At 36.2% G+C, this 17,301-nt stretch overlaps 1 long non-coding RNA gene, 1 other non-coding gene and 1 pseudogene across 2 annotated transcripts; 2 read left to right on the top strand and 1 right to left on the bottom strand.

Annotated features, from left to right (window-relative positions):
- Window positions 1-2,318: 2,318 nt before the first annotated feature.
- LOC122228235 lies at window positions 2,319-11,755 on the top strand. The gene is made up of 3 exons (XR_006206485.1): window positions 2,319-2,383; window positions 7,074-7,289; window positions 11,721-11,755. It is a non-coding gene; the product is annotated as an uncharacterized LOC122228235 (long non-coding RNA).
- Window positions 10,128-10,234, top strand: LOC122228904. Its single transcript, XR_006206792.1, has one exon. It is a non-coding gene; the product is annotated as a U6 spliceosomal RNA (small nuclear RNA).
- Window positions 11,756-13,230: 1,475 nt separating the features above from the next.
- On the bottom strand, window positions 13,231-13,753 carry LOC122225997 (annotated as a pseudogene).
- Window positions 13,754-17,301: the final 3,548 nt, after the last annotated feature.

Genomic DNA, 17,301 nt, shown 5'->3' with positions numbered 1-17,301 from the left:
ACCTATTTTAGGTCTCTTTTAGTTACTGGGTCTCTATTACAATAACCAAAGAGACTATTCCCCATTCTTTTACTTTCAAACTCTTTGCTTCTTAAGTCAAATGTGTGTCTTTTATAGCCAGCATATAGTTGGGTCATTTTTTCAAAATACATTTTGCCAATCTCCATCTTTTGATTCAAGTGCTTAATCTTTTCACATTTAATGTAATTGCTGGTAAGGTAGGACTTTTATGATTTTGTTATTTGTGTTCTATGTATTATGTTTTTTCCTTCTCAATCACTGCATTCGTCTGTGTTAGATATTTTCCAGTGTACAATTTTAATTCTCTTGTTGTTTCTTCTATTATATTATTGGAGTTAATTTTCTTAGTGGTTTCCATGGGGATTGCAATTAACATGCTATCTTAAAACAATCTACTTCAGATTAATACCAACCTAATTACAATAATATACAAAAACTTTGCTTTAGTTCCTTTCAGCTCCCCATTTTTGGTGTTATTATTATCATATAAATTATATTCTTATGTATTAATGTCCATTAACAAAGTTTTATAATTTATGCATGTATCTTTTAATTCATATAAAAGAAGAAAAGCATTACAAACAAAAATGCATTTTTACTCTTGGTCTTTTGAAGTGTGACTATCATTTATATATGCAAGAGAATGGATCTCTTTATGTTCATCATACTTTGAGTTGGTTGAACTTCCTGGATCTACAGATTAATGTTTTTCATCAAATTTGAGAAATGTCTGTCCACTGTTTCTTCAAATATTCTTCTGTCTCTTTCTCTCTCTTTTCTTCTGAGACTCCCATTATGCATATACTGGTACTTCTGATGATGTTCTGCAAATCTGTGAGGGTCTGTTCTTCCCCCCCCCCCCAAATCTTTCTGTTTCTCAGACTGGACAGTCTCTATTGACCTATATTCAAGTTTGCTAATTCTACTTTTGCCAGCTCAAAATTTATTTATTTATGTATATATTTATATACATACTTATATTTATATACTTATATATGAATATATATTTATATTTATATATATAAATATGTATACATATACATGTATACACATATATTGTATATATATGTGTATATATGTATATGTGTATATATATATAGTTGATATTCTTTATTCTATTTTTTTAATGTTTATTTTTGACAGAGAAAGAGAGAGCATGAACAAGGAAGAAGCAGAGAGAGACAGAGACAGAATTTGAAGCAGGCTCCAGAGTCTGAGCTGTTAGCACGGAGCCTGATGTGGGGCTTGAACTCACAAACCTGACATCATGACCTGAACCAAAGTTGAATGCTTAACCTACTGATCCTCCCAGGCACCCTGATATTCTCTAAGTCATCTTTCTCATATTTCTCTTTAATTCCTTAGCTATGATTTCCTTTAGCTCTTTAAACATGTTTATAGTAGCTGATTTTAATTCTTTGCCTAGTAAGCTTAACATCTAAGATTCCTCAGGGGTAGTATGTATTAACTGCTTTTTTCCACTGTATATGGGCCATAACTTCCTGTGTCTTAGCAAGTCTTGTAATTATTTTTTGTTGTTGTAAACTGAAATTTTTATGCAATATAATGTGGTACCTTCATACCACAGGGGTTATTGTTGTTGCTATTTGTTGTTGTTGTTGTTTTTAGTGACTTTCCTAGACTAATTCTGTAAAATTAATATTTTTTGTTATATATATATATATACATATATATATATGTATATATATGTATATATATTGATGTCTCTGCTTGGTGAGCTTAGTGGTCAGCTAATAATTGCAGGATGACTTTTTTGTAAGTCTTGAAACAATAAGTGTCCAAGATTTTGCCAAGAGACTCTGTGTGTGTTTGTGTTGGGTATGCCTTCAGTGCTCTGGCATCTTATAAGTCTGCCTTAGCCTTCACTTCCTGTTTGCACTGGGTCTCAGGTTAGGCTAGAAATGAGAAATAGGGCCTTTTACTTTTTCTGAGAGATGCATACAGCCCTACACCACCGTGTGGCCTTCTAGATCCCTAGAAATATTTTGGAGCTTTTCAAAGCCCACTGTGCATATCTGATTCCCAGATTTCCCTTTAAAAAAAATTATTCATTTTTGAGAGAGAGAGAGAACGAGGGAAGGGCAAAGAGAGAGTGTGACAGAGGATCTGAAGCAGGCTTGCGCTGACAGCAGCAAGCCCAGTGTGGGGTCGAACTCACAAACCATGAGATCATGACTTGAGCTTCAGCTCACTCAACTGACTGAGCCACCCAGGCACCCCCAGATTTCCCTTTTAAGTTTTTTTCTGTTTTAGGTAGCTGTGATGTTAAACAATTACCACTCACTGTTTTGGACAATGCCTTGGGGATAGAGCCCTCTTCACTGAGCAAACCCTAGTTCAGGTAAAATAAAGGCAAATATTATGAATGGCGGCTGTTCCAGGGAGTTGCTGGATGGGTCAAATAGTGACAATTGACTGGGGATTTTTTGGGAGCTCCAAATTCATTCTCTCTCCTTCATTGTCTACTTGGGTGATTTTCATAGCTACTATGGTGTAAGGCTCCTGGGTTTCAAGGTTACGATAGACCTGAGGAGAGGGTAACCAGAACAGGGCAAGTTAAAATGCTGCAAAGCTTGCTGTTTTCACCAAAATTCAGTTATTTTTCTTGAATAAATGCTCTTTAGATTGTGCAAGTCTTTGCTTTATTTCTAGAAGTCAGAAAAAGTTAATTTTGACAATTTTTATGAATGTTCTTATTGCTTTTATAGAAGAAAATCAGAAGTCTTTACTCTGCCATTCCAGAAGTGCCTTTGTTTTGAGATTTTGTTGAAGTAAAGTAGTATACGGCAATAAAAGTAATGACTACTGTTTCATGCAACCACATTGATGAATCTCCCAGAAATGACATTGAGCCAAAGAAGCCAGACAGAAAGAGTACCTATTGCTTAGTTTTATTTATGTGACCTTCCCAAAACAGTTAAAATGAGTCTGTAGTGATGAAAGTGAGAATATTAGTTATCTTTAGGATGGTTAACTGGAATAGACCATGAGAAAATATTGTAGGATGTTGGTAATGTTCCATATCTTGACCTGGATGGTGGTTACACGAGTGAATTTATTTACTAAAATTCTTTGAGCAATACACTATGTGAACTTTATGGTATGAATGTATACTCTTTGAAAAAAAAAAACCACTTTAAAAACAAACAAAAGTAAATGGTTAACCTCAGTCCCTTTTTTAATTCTTGGATATAGATTCCCTCGCAGAGTGTTATGTAAAGAGTGAAAGTTCTCATATTTGTGGTTAAGAGAGTCAAATGTGTACCATAGAGACATAGGAATGATTTGTTTCTAATATTATTGTTTCTTCTAATTAACAGAAGCATATATGTCTACAAAGCGCTATGATTCTTAAACTGCTTTCACATATATTATCTTGTCATCTGTATAGCTATTGAAGTTGGAGGTCAAGTGTTACATTTTCCAAATGAGGACACTCAGATGAAGAATCAAAATCTGTGAATAATAGACTGAGGATTGATACCTTATGTGTCTGACTCTTAGATTATTATGCTTCTTTACCACACCTACAGTCTTCAGAGTTGCTCGACACCAACTTATAAAAATTAGATGTGTGTCAATGGTTTCAGAACTCTCTAAAATTCTCTTAAATCAGTTCTTAAAGTATGATATTAATTCTTGAATCTCTAGATAATCCCAAGATTCTAGAAACAGACAGAATTCTGAACTTCCTCTTTTAAGAGTCTCTGTGAGATACAAGAGTATTTATCATCTAATTTAAACATATATTTTGAGAGATTTCATAATGCTCGCTCATTAGATATCACATACTTTTTATGATAGGAACTCATCCCTTATTATACTAAGTTTCTATTCTGCAGCCTGTTGTTTCCGTGACTTCTACTCAAATATAGAATGATTGATCACAGTCTATGATTCCTTTCTAAATATCTGAGGAATATTAAAACCATCTTCACATTAGTGATCATTTCCCTACTTCATTTAAGCTTTCCTCCTATCACTTCTTAAATATTTGCATATTTGTTGAACTTCTCCCTATCAGAAAATATCCTTGTCTTGTCATTTCATCTATGCTATGAAGCTTTATTCTAGAAAACAGTACTCTGGTTAAGACCTGGTCAATGTTAATACAAAGATTTTATTGTTTTTATTGTTTTTGATATATCATGATTACTATGTAATATTCTGCCATGTTTATGTAAATTTCTAACATCTATTTCTTTTACTTAGGTGATTTAATCTGCATTTGTTCCCTGAATTAAAGGTATTTGATTTGTGAAGATGTGTTTTCTTAAGTAATAGGCATGCCAGCTAACTTTGCATCTTTGGCTAGTTTAATAAGTATACTCTCAACATAAATCCTGGGATCACAAATGAGAACAATAAATAAAGCAGGGCCCACAAAGCTGCTATGTATTTGTGAATAGTTAGTAGAAAGCCTTAATTTGCTTTTCAGGCAAATGAAGAATAGCACACAAGTGAGAAAGTGCCATTTATAAAGAGAATAAGGGGCTTGGAATATTTATTTATTCTTTTGCAATTAAGTTCTAAATAGCTGATGAAATGCCACTCCAGATCCCAAACAGAAAGTAACTTTAGTTGGATTTTCTCTGCCCCTCATCTTGAGCAAAAAACTTAACTTCTCAACCACTTGAAGACTCAAGGGGGGGAGAGGGGCGATTTTTCTTTCAAATACCTCTCTACAGCGTCATACCCTTTTTACCTCCCTGGAGCACACCTTTCCCCTTATATCCAACCAAGATACAGTACACGGAATCTGTTCAGTCCCACAACTAATATTACTTTCCTCTTGGGCTTCAGGAAAAGCTATAGATGGATGAGGTGAGTTACTGGGGTACATTGCTTCATCAACTCAGAACAGCCTGAAAACAGTAACCTTTCTCTCCTAAGCCAGCTCAGTTCTTTTCATTTGATGCTCTCTCCTTGAGGCCAAACCATCAAAATCACCGCCTTTCTTCCTAGTTCAGACTGCTTCCATCCTCAAGCCGAGGGCAGATAAGCGCCCCCACCTTTTTTTTTTTTTTTTTTTTTTTTTTTTTTTTTAGAAAACTTTATCCTTGAAGGCAGGGTCTTTTTCTGGCTGGATCAGTTTTGGGCTAAAGCTACCGTTCTTGTAGGCATCTGAGTATTAACCCTGTGTGAGGTCTTTGGGATTGAACCCACAGAAATCCCATGATCAACCTTCTTTCCTTTATTCTGGGTATGTGATATATGCAGAGATTGCCTGAGTTCAGCTTTTCATTATCAGCTGTTCCTACGTTTGTTCTTTCCCTTCTTTTCTCATGTTCTTTTTTACCATCCAGACCCACAGTTCCTTGAAAACCTTATTTCCTTGTAGCGCCTTGTCTAATCCACACCAGGTCCCCTCTAAACATATAAACAAGTTCGTCGACCCACCTCAGTAGCCCTCTCTTCCAGCATTCAGGGATACCATCATTTTGCTATCTCTCTACTTTTCTAATCATATTATTAAATACAGTAAAATTGGGGCGCCTGGGTGGCTCAGTCGGTTAAACGTCCAATTTCAGCTCAGGTCATCTCTGATTTTGCGAGTTTGAGCCCGGTGTGGGGCTCTGTGCTTAGAGCCTGCTTCAGATTCTGTGTCTCCTTCTCTCCCTGCCCCTCACCTGCTCACACTCTGTCTCTCTCAAAAATAAATGAGCATTAAAAAAAAAACTTAAAAATAAATAAATACGGTAAAATAATAGTACATTTTCTTCAATTATACTTTCATCTCTGTCTCTGGACATAGATCCAATTTGGGGGATGAGGCCAAGAGTAATTTAGAGGCTATCTGATAAAATGCACCATAGCAAAAGAGACTAAGAATATACTTTAATGTCTACTTATTTTAATATTTTGTTATGGAACGTGTTTGAAATATTCCAAAGTAGAGGAATATTATATTGAACTCTCGGGTATCCATCACCCAACTTCTACAATTGTCATAGTCTGCTTATGTTTGTTATTTTTAATTTTTTAAATTTATTTTGTAAATGTTTATTTATTTTTGAGAGAAAGCGAGTGTATGTGTGTGAGTGGGGGAGGGTCAGAGAGAGAGGGAAACAGAGGATCTAAAGCGGACTGACAGCAGAGAGCCCCATGTGGGGCTCAAACTCAGAAACCATAAGATCATGATCTGAGCCCAAGTTAGATGCTTAACCAACTGAGCCGTTCAGCTGGTTATTTTTAGAAGAAATGTTTTTGGTAACTATATTGTATTAATATTGCTTTCTCATGAATTATTATTCCCCATGACCAATCTGCTCTTTATTCTAAATCTAGTTCTGAAACCAAATTAAACACAGTTAAAAAAAAAAAAAGTTAGGGGTAGAAAAAGAAAAACGAACAAACTGAATATAGTTCTTCTAATTCTAGCAATATCTCTTTTGTATTATCTTTACCATATAAGGCAAGTTATGACATAAAATGTCTTATAAATTCTCAATGGCTAAAGGGGATTCTAGACTATTGAAGTTACTTTTCTTTCACCACACTAGTGTTGTAATGATTATCCTACGTTGTATTCTTTGGTGAACCTCTGGACAAAATTGAATCAGTTTCAATCCAGGCAGGTTGGGCCTGGGGATATCTGCAGCATCTACAAGAAGAGGAGAAGAAGCCTTCAAGCAACTATAACAGTGAGGTCTGGTTTATATCACTTCTGGATAATCAAACACTTTGACAAAGTTACAACAAAGAGTAGTTAGCCATGGTTGTGTTTCTAGATGAGGTGAATCAAGTGACAATTAGTGGAAACATGCTATGAGGATAATTTTCTTCATATCTTTATTGATGTCCTGGATAAAAGATTCAGAGCATATTGTCAGACTCACAGGGAGCTGAATTAAGTGGTTTGCTAATATCCTGGAATGGCGAGAGAAATGACTTGAAAGTTGATAAAATGTTAGTCTGAAAACAAAGTGTAAAATCAGAGATGACAAATACAAGGTGAGGTTTAACTTCAAAGAAATTCCCAAAAATTTATTTTGAAAGATAATCCTTCCACTCTACTTTTCATTTGACAGACTTGTACTAAAACAATTTTGTGGACAAAATTGAGGGATTTCAAAGATTAATGGCAAAATCAACAAAAGTAGAGAAAAATTCAGCCTACAAGAGGTTCCAGAGAGTTCCCTAGCTTCTTCCAGCATGTGAGGATACAATCGGAAGTCTGAGACATGGAAGACGGTCCTCACCAACCCTGTTGGCACTCTGAGCTCAGACTTCCATCCTCCAGAACTGTGAGAAATAAATTTCTGTTGTTTATAAGCCACCCAATCTGTGATATTTTGTTAGAGCAGACAAATGTACTATGACAAGGACAATGCTGAATGGTGTGTTTGTGTGTGCTTAAAAAGGGTTACAAAGAAGAGACTTAAAGAAGGACCCACTGTTTTGGGCCAAATTCCTTTTATCTTCAAAAAAACAACAAAAAAAGTAAAAAAACAAAAAAGTATTTTTCTTGGTTCTTTTTCCAAAGTGTGGCTTTCATGTGTACTTTTTAATAGAAAGGATTCTTTGGCAATGAAAAAGCTAGTCTTAATTGACTTCCCACTCTCCCCAGCAGCAAGTGACTTGCTGGTGACTAGGGCTGTAAAGGAACAGCTCCTCCTGGCAAGCACGGTCTTCCCCCCCCACCCCCACCCCACACACTAAAATGTCATATATTCACATAGTGCAAAATTTTCAAAAAATGTAAAAAGGCATATAGTGAAAACTTGTCCTCTTGTCCTGTCCACCGTTTACACAGCTCTCTTTTCCACACACACACACAGCCATAATTAATTCTTATATATTCTTGACAGATTATTCTTAACAGATTTCTTTATGAATTGACCAGAAAATATCAATATATAGTTGTATTCTTCCTCTTTTTATAAAAAATAGCACATAATATACACTGGCTTATATCATTTTTTTCACATTTAAATATACATCTTAATGATCAATACCAGAGAGCTTCCTCAGTTTTTTAAACCACTGTGTAAGTACTTCACTCTGTAAATGTTCAAGAACTTTTTAACTAGTCTCCTATTGATGGGCATGTGAGGTGTTTCCAGTTTTATATTTCAAGCAATACTGACCTAGATAACATTACACATAATGTCATTTCACATGTGGGCAAGTATATCTGCAGGATAAATTCCTGAAAGTGTGATGTATGTGCAGTTTTAATAAACCTTGAAAATGTCTTTCCATCAGAGTTGTGCCACTTTCAATTCTCCCTAATGTATGAGGAGGGCTGTCTTCCTAAAAACAACAAAATGTGTTATCAAGCTCTTAGACCATTACCAAACCATATCAGTGTAGTTTTAACATTTATTTCTCTTATTACCAGTGTACTTGATCATCTGTTTATGTTTATAAGCCATTTCTATTTTTTCTATGACATATATGTCATGTGACATATCTTTATGTGTATTCCTATTTTTCTAGTATGCGATTAGTCTTTTATTGGTTTCTAGTAGCTCTTCATATGTTAGGGAGGTTGGTATTTGTCTATGACATAAGTTTCTCATTGTGTCATTTATCTTTTGACTTTGTTTATAGTTTCATATGTTGTTAAATTTATTTTATTTTATTTTATTTTATTTTATTTTAATTTAATTTATTTTATTTTATTTTATGGATTCTAGAGTTTGAGTCAGAAAAAACCTTCTCCACTGAAATGTTAGAAAGGAACTTCCTGTGCTTTCTTCTAATACTCACATGCTTTCATTATTTTGTATGTATATCTTCAATTCGTTTGAAATTTATCCTGGTTCTGCTACCTTGCTAGAGTATGGTATGACGTATGAGTCCAACATCTTTTCTTCAGATATTCTATCACCATTTATCGAAGTGTTTATCTTTTCTCCACTGATTTGAAATGCTATCTTTTTCATGTGGTGAATTGTAGTATGCATTTGGAATTATTCCTGGGCTTTGTATAATATTGTATTGGTCAGTTTGTCTAATGATGAACTAATACCACTGTGATGTGTTCAGGTTTTATGCTTATGTTTTTGTAAGACATTTGATAATTTCCCCTCATTGCCCTTTCCCTCCCCCAGTTTTCCTTCCCATTTTTGATAATTTTTCCATAAAACGTCATGATCACTTTGCCTAGTTTCAAAAAACTCACTGTCAATATTTTGCTTTTTGTGCTCTTGTTGAAATGATAAATGAACTCAGAAAGAATTGACATTTTTTAATGTTAACTGTACCAACTAGATACATCTTCACTCTGTACAGAATTTCTTGTGTGTCCTCCAGTAGGATTTTAACACTTCTTAAGTTTATTCCCCTGCCTTTAATCTTCTTTTCTTTTTAAAATGAGTACTTTCTTCCATTATATATTTATACTGTTTGTTGTTTTTATTTTGTATATTAATTTTGTGCCCCACTACTTTGCTAAATAGCTTTTCTAGTTGAGTCTCATGAGTTTTCCAGGTATAAAATTATAATACCTTGCAGGAAGATTCATAATGGATGCTGATACAATCTCAGAAAGGACAAATATAGATACATTATGGACTCTTGGGTACTCTAGACCAGACTAGGTAATGCTCAGTGTTCAAAAACTATAGTATCATTTTAGAAGGGATGTATTGGAATGATGATTGTTTTAAAACAAATAATTCATTATGATCTTAATCCTAGTCATCATAATTGCCATCACACTTATATTTATAGAGAGCACTCTATTTTATTTTATCTATTTATTTATTTAAACAAATTTTTAAATTTTTATTTATTTTAGAGAAAGTGAGGACATGTGCGCATGAGCAGGGATGGGCAGAGGGAGAGACAGAGAGGGAGAGAATCTTAAGCAGGCTCCACGCTCAGCATGGAGCCTGACATAGGGCTCAATCCCATGACCTTGGGAGTATGACCTGAACCAAAATCAAGTCGGATGTTCAACTGACTGACCCACCCAGGCATGCCACGAGAGCACTCTATTTTTAAAAATTACTGATACAAAGCTACCAATCTGTTACCACTATTGTTATTACCAAACATTTCAAAAATACTTCTAAGATATTCATATAAGGCTCATGGAGTTTAACTCTAATACAGTATCATAAAGAAAAAATCCAGTGCTCGCTTCGGCAGCACATATACTAAAATTGGAACGATACAGAGAAGATTAGCATGGCCCCTGCGCAAGGATGACACGCAAATTCGTGAAGCGTTCCATATTTTTGAAAGAGCCTAAATGTCCATCAACTGATGAATGGATAAAGAAACTGTGGTTTATATACACAATGGAATACTACGTGGCAATGAGAAAAAATGAAATATGGCCTTTTGTAGCAACATGGATGGAACTGGAGAGTGTGATGCTAAGTGAAATAAGCCATACAGAGAAAGACAGATACCATATGGTTTCACTCTTATGTGGATCCTGAGAAACATAACAGAAACCCATGGGGGAGGGGAAGGAAAAAAAAAAAAAAAAAAAGAGGTTAGAGTGGGAGAGAGCCAAAGCATTAGAGACTGTTAAAAAACTGAGAACAAACTGAGGGTTGATGGGGGGGTGGGAGGGAGGGCAGGGTGGGAGGGAAGACAGGGTGGGTGATGGGTATTGAGGAGGGCACCTTTTGGGATGAGCACTGGGTGTTGTATGGAAACCAATTTGACAGTAAATTTCATATATTAAAAAATAAAAAAAAAAATAAAAATAAAAAATAAAGTCAACTTGGAACCTAGCCTCCTGAATATGAGGCAGAAACTATTAAAAAAAAAAAAAAATGTATCTTGCACATCCATTGCAAATTCCTAAATTTTAAGAGATGAAACTCTTCTGATTCACATAAAAAATCTTTGACAACTTCTCCTCTCTTCACATTCAACATTTAATGAGGGCCTCCTATGTGTCAGGGAGTCAGCTGGACAGTCCCACACGCACAGTGGCATATCCGCTAGATTTTGGCTTTTAGCCACATATAATGTCCCCTTATGTGGAAATAGGTAATGTAACAAGCAAAATATATTGATGTAGGTTAAATAATCTCATAAACATTGTTACAAATAAATACCATAACAACAATATTTATATATTAAAGTAATTTTTATCCACAGTTCATTCTCCATCATTTGGTAGATCCTGTGTTCTCAAAACATCCCTGATCCAGATTTATAGTCATTGTTATATTCAGACAAAAATAATTTAATGGTCCAGGGACATAATTCTTGAATTAATAATAAGTCATGTTATTATTAAAAGCAATAACCAACATATAATAAAAAGCTACATAAATGCAAAAAAAAAAAAAAAGAAAAAAAAAGAAAAAATCCAGTTGTGTATGCAAGCAACTACCCATCAGTCCTGAAGTGGGATTTATATTTAAGTAGCTTAAATGAGTTGCTTTGTGTTTATGATGGGCACAGCAAATCCTCCTTGCTGGTTGTTAAACCCTCCTCACCTAACAATGATCTTCTTTGTTGATCTTCAGGGCATGGTGTCTCATCTGTTTAGTTTGGCTTTTTATTTGACTTTCATTGACTTTGCAGCCAAGCCTGTTTTCTTTGTTTGATATGTTAGCTCAAATATGTAGGTGAACTCAGCCATTCAATGATAGGCATATAATTTTTAAAAATAACATATACTAGATTTTGATGAAAGAATATAATTTTCTCTTGCAAATGGAGAAGAAATGTTTGACTTTATTTTATTTTTTATTTTACAGACAGCATGCAAGTGGGGGAGAGTGGCAGAAGGAGGAAGAGAAAGAGAGAGAGAGAGAGAGGGGAGAGAGTGAATGAATCTGAAGCAGGCGCCACGTTCAGCTCGGAGCCTAGCACAGAGCCCAACGGCGCTCAGTCCCACGACTCTGGGATCATGACCTGAGCCAGAACCAAGAATCAGATGCTCAACCAACTGAGCCACCTAGGGGCCCCCAAATGTTTAACTTATGAATAATAACTTGCTGTCTTTTAGAGGACTTGTCCAACTGTCTTTTACTAGGAGACACAGATATCTGGTTGTTGAATTTCTGTTAGCCTTTTTTCTATACACATTTCTCAACCTCAGATTAGATAGAGACAACTTTACATCTTCTTTAAGCACTTCCTAAGGTATTAGCACCCTTTAGTGCTAGTTTCTGAGGAGCCACAGCTGTCACCCAAGTCTTAGTACTGAGCTAGCCACGGTCAGATACAATGTGGTGTGTTGAAGAATCTTCTCATTTGAAGAACCTCACAAGTTGTGCCATATTTCCAACTACTAGGAAAAATGTAAACATATCTATTGGGAAGTATGTCAATGAACACCAATGATGTATAAGAGAAAAACCAAAGATTGTGAACATGTACATATGTACCTGTGGGTACTGAAATCCTGATTTGGTCTAGTAAATTCAACTTCATTGCCTTCTTTCTGGTATGGTTGAATCTCAACATTTTACCTCTCTTCTACAAAATTCTCTTTAATAAAGCCAAGTTATAAAATGCTTTTAAAATCCTAAAGTTTTATATAAATTTTAGTTTTCTCTGAGACATTAATTCTGGTGTAAAACCAGTGAAACTTATAATCAAATAATGTGAGGTATTCAAATCTTAAGGACTGCGTTGAGAGATGTTGACAATTAGAATATTCTCATCAGTAGGAGGTTTGTGTTGGCTCCAAATGTGGATTACTTATGTAAATACCCCCTTTGGAACCTCTGTTTATATGATAGAGACCTTAGGGGATGTTAGAAAGGGTGTTGTCTTGTTTTATAGACTTTCTGATTTGTTAACATACTTGAAGTTTCAATATTCAAAAGTCATTCACGTAACCTCGTTTTTTATTTTGAAAAGTTTCAGATACTTACTTGTGAATGCTTCCCAAGAACATTTCGTTGTGTCTGGGGTGTACTATGACATTTACACTCTTTCACTTTCTTCTCTGGATTATTTTAAAACATAGGGCTTTTCAAACATTGTACCTCTTTCAAAGAAAGAAGACTCAGAGAAGAAGGGGCAGAACCAATCCCAGGTTTTTTCATTGACCAACAAAAGAGCAAAGGAAAGCACTCTTCTCCTATTTTCTAATTGACCAAGATAGGAGAATTTTTTAATACTAAGGGCCCTAATTTTATTTCTGGAATTATTTGATTATCTCAGTTTGCTGATGCTAATTGATATCAAATCAATAAGCAGGAACTTGAAACAATCTCCCATCCTTTTGTGCAGTAGGAGTGTGGGGCAGCTGGTGGATCACAGGAATAGGGTTGGGGAGTTGTTGTTGTTGTTACTGTTGTTCATTTGAGCAGTTGGTATTATGAAGATTGTATATAAGGTTACCTTATTTCTGCATCTTCTCAACTGTTTTGCCTTATATTTACCCTTTTCCTCTCCCACTTGACAAGATTTCGCTTTACATTCAAAGATCTTTTTGCTGTGTTTGTCCTGTTTTAGCCTAGTGGTGATCACCTTTTAGGGCTGGTGCTGCCCACTTGGACAGTTGTGTCATTGGGTTCTGTTGCACATGTTTGATGTAGATGACACATTTCTTTCTATAAACTTGGACTACTTTGCCAACTTGCTGACCTTTGTTATGTCCTCATACAACCTGAACTGTTTCATCCTTTCAGATGGACATGGATGGAACATTGTACTTCTGTCTCAGCTCTTTGGAAAGAGGGAAAGACACAATCTTCCTGCAACTGTGGGAAGGTGTATTGAAATGTCTTTTATGGTTCTTGCTCTGGTTAGAAGTCACAAAGGGATTGAATTTCATTTTGGCTGCTGTTGCTTCAGCAATGGCCATAAAAGAGAAAAGAAGATGGTTTTTAGAGCAGTTTCTCTAATATAATCTCTTGGTCTGCTCAAGTGTATGGTTCTGACTTTCTAATCTCTGCTCAGCCTTTTGCCTGGCCTAGTCAGTGTTTTTCTTTTAAAAGCTAGGATGTATAATTTTACACATGTGGAATCCTAGTTAGGCATTAGGCACCCTCTTTTATTTTTTTTAATTCTTTTAAGTTTATTTTATTTATTTTGAGAGTGAGAGAGAGTGCAAGCAGGGGAGGGGCAGAGAGAAGGGGAGAGAGAGAATCCCAAGCAGTAGAGCCCAATGCAGGGCTCCATCTTACTAACCATAAGATCATGACATGAGCCAGAATCAAGAGTCAGATGCTCAACTGACTGAGCTACCCAAGTGCTCCTAGTTTCCCCCTTTTAAATGAATGTTTGATTTCATCTTTTCTATTACTGTTGTTGTTGTTGTTGTTTTAAGTTTAAAGAGGCATGTTTTAAGTCATATCAGAGAGAGGTGCAGCTCAGGCTGCACCCTGAGCAGGTAATGCTTGAGCAGAGACTTGAAGGAGGTGGGAGAGTGAGTTCTGTGGATACCTAAGGGAAGAGGGGGTGGCAGGTATGTTATCCTGAAACAGGGAGGCCAGTGTATCTGGAATGCAGTAGGACATGTACCTAGACAGACAGCAGAAGCTGAATCATGTGGGACCCTATAGGCTACATGTGAGAACTTTGGGTGTCACTCTGAATAAAAGTGGAGCCATGAGAGGGGGTTTGAACAGAGAAATGACATGATGTGACTAATATTTAAAAAAGAAGCACTCAGGCTGCTCTACTAAGAGAAGACTATTAGATGGATGAGGGCCTAGGCTGGGGAAACCAGTGACGAGGCTTCTTTAGTGAGTTGTAATGGCCTGGACCAGAATAGTAGGCAGCAAAGGAAGTGGTGAGAAGTGACTGGAATCTGGATATATTTTGCATATAGGGCTGACATAACTTTTTGAAGGATTTTTGTAAGGTGTGGGAAAAAAAGAGGTGAGTAAAAGATGGCTCCAAAGTTTTGGGCCCAAGAAACTGGAGTTTCTGAGAGAACAAGACTGGAACATGAACAATTATTTGGAGTTGGGGTGAAGATGGCGATCCAAAGTTTGGATTTGGATATGTTAATTTTGAGATTAAAAATGTCTACTAGACTTAAAAGTAGAAAGGTTCACTAGACCTACAAAGTCATGAGACTGGCTGGGAACTACCAGGGAAAGAGGATGGATACACACACAAGAGACTAAATCCTGGGTCCCTCTTGCATTAAGAGGTGCTGGAGATGAGGAGAAACTGTCTGATTTGTTGCTCACAGTGAAAGTTGTAGAGGAGTACATTTTGAGGAAATTTATATTCACCTTACTTCCCAATTCAAACCCTAAGAAAGTGGGGTATTTGCTTCCCAGACGTAACAAATATTGCGTATCTGTTGCTTAAGAAGCATAGAACTCTAGAAATGTTCAGAATTTGTACAGAAAGTAGACAAAGTCATCTCCACATTGGGGACACTAAAACCTCTAAAAAAATAGTATAGAGCTAGCATCAGTAAATTTAGAAATGGCTTATAAATGTGTCAAATGTAGGTAAGTGGAGTAATAGGCAGAGCTGGGAAGTGATAGCCAGTGTTTTTAAGAAGAAAAGCCATGTGGTTAGTTTAGAAATGGTTCATGAAAGAGGTGAGCCTTGATCCAAATTTAGGAAGGAGAGAGCATGGATTTGTAGAAAGGAGAGAATTTCAAAATTGAGACAGGCCCATTAGCCACTGGATTAGTAGGACTAGTTTTTGATGAATGAGTCATTTCTTCTTTATTGTATCACTCAGGATCATAAGAACAGATGGCTCACCCAAAAAGAGCAATTTAGGAGAATATAATTAATGAACTATTTATAAAATTATAAGCAGGGTTAAATCAATAGGAAGGGCCAGGCTAGATTCTGTAGGTCCAGGGAACAGGCAAGGCAACTATGGTTGTAATTATAGGACAGGACCAGCTGACAGGGGCTGTGGTCTTCAGTGAAGGACCACAGGCACTGCCAACCTGTAATGTGGCTTGGAGAGAAGTAGGGGAATAAATACCCAAATTCAATGTCCTTCCATTGTCTGATATCCTGTTGGAGCCTCTCATTAGCAAGTTTCAGCAAAAACTAAAGGGCAAGCAAGTCTAGTGATGTGTTCCATACAAATCAGCCGCTTAGGGTACAGATCAGGTGGGGAGGGATGGGAAATGGATCCAAAGGACACACTGAGGCCATTCAGTACCCGTGTCTCCATAAAAAAGTTTATAATAAGACTGCGAAAAGTCAAAGAATTGTGAGAATTTCAGCATCGGAAGACCTTTGAACAATTGTAACTTGAATAGTATACTCCCAATCTCCAATGTTAATTCTTTTTTTAAAAAAAAGTCATTCACCTTTTTTCCCCTTCCTTTTTTTTTGGGAGGGGGGCATTATTGTTTTGTTTGTTTTGTTTTGGCAAAGTTCTGCCCAAATTTGTTGTTTAATATTTATAAAGACCTTGACTTGCCTTTTCCTATTTAAGAAGAATCTGCTTTTAAACTGGGTACCAGGTTTTAAGTAAACAAGATCTTGGTTGGCTGTGCACTGTGCAGATAGTTTATGTCTTCAATATTGATACCCTAGCTTAACTTTTCTTCCTATTAGTTGTAATTGGATAACTTGTTACCAGATACAGGGGGTTAAAAGTCTCATGCAAGCAAAATAGTCACTCTGGAAATTGTCATTTTCCCCCTTCCATACGTTTCTTGTTGACTCCAATATTTACAACCATTCTCCTTATGACTTTAAAACCTTCTTACCATAGACATCTAATGAACATATTTAGTCCAACTATGTAAGTACAGTTAGTAAGATGAGGTAGAGGCTAAAGAAAACATCACAAAATTATAATGTTAAGGATGTGTACACTTATCTTGAAAATTATCTTAGAACAAACTTAATACTCTATTAGGAATATACATATCACTTGCAAATATCCATTATTTTCTCCCACAAGCATGTAGCTCTTGTTAAGGAGGGCTAACTCTCCCCTAATATCGATTTGCTCCTTCTTTCTTTAGTATTAGAATTCTCAACATTTAGCTGAGCACATGGCTGGCTAGATAAAGACTACATTTCCCAGCTACTCTTACTGCCATGTTTGGCCATATATTTTAGGATCTGGCCAATGATACGTGAGTAGAATCCAGCCACACTAGCAAGGGCTACAAAAGCCATTTTAGACTGGGGATGAAAGCCCTGTCTTGAGAATGGCAGAATGACAGTGTAGAAAGTGCCTAGGTCCTCAAGACTGAAGACCTGCCATATGACCCCTCGACTGCTTGTACTCCAGCTCTTATATGAGAAAGAAATCAATGGCTATTTCTTTGAGCTATTGTTCTTTTGGCCTTTGTGACAGCAGACAGACTTGTATCCCAGTTTACGCATGGCCCTTCTAATAGAGGCTAGTGTGCTAACTTGCAATGATAGTTGTCCTTT

This window comes from Panthera leo, chromosome C1 (genome assembly GCF_018350215.1).
Source record: "Panthera leo isolate Ple1 chromosome C1, P.leo_Ple1_pat1.1, whole genome shotgun sequence".
Lineage (NCBI taxonomy): Eukaryota > Metazoa > Chordata > Mammalia > Carnivora > Felidae > Panthera > Panthera leo.
The sequence above is the reverse complement of the archived record's forward strand: the minus strand, read 5'-3'. Positions and strand labels throughout refer to the sequence as shown.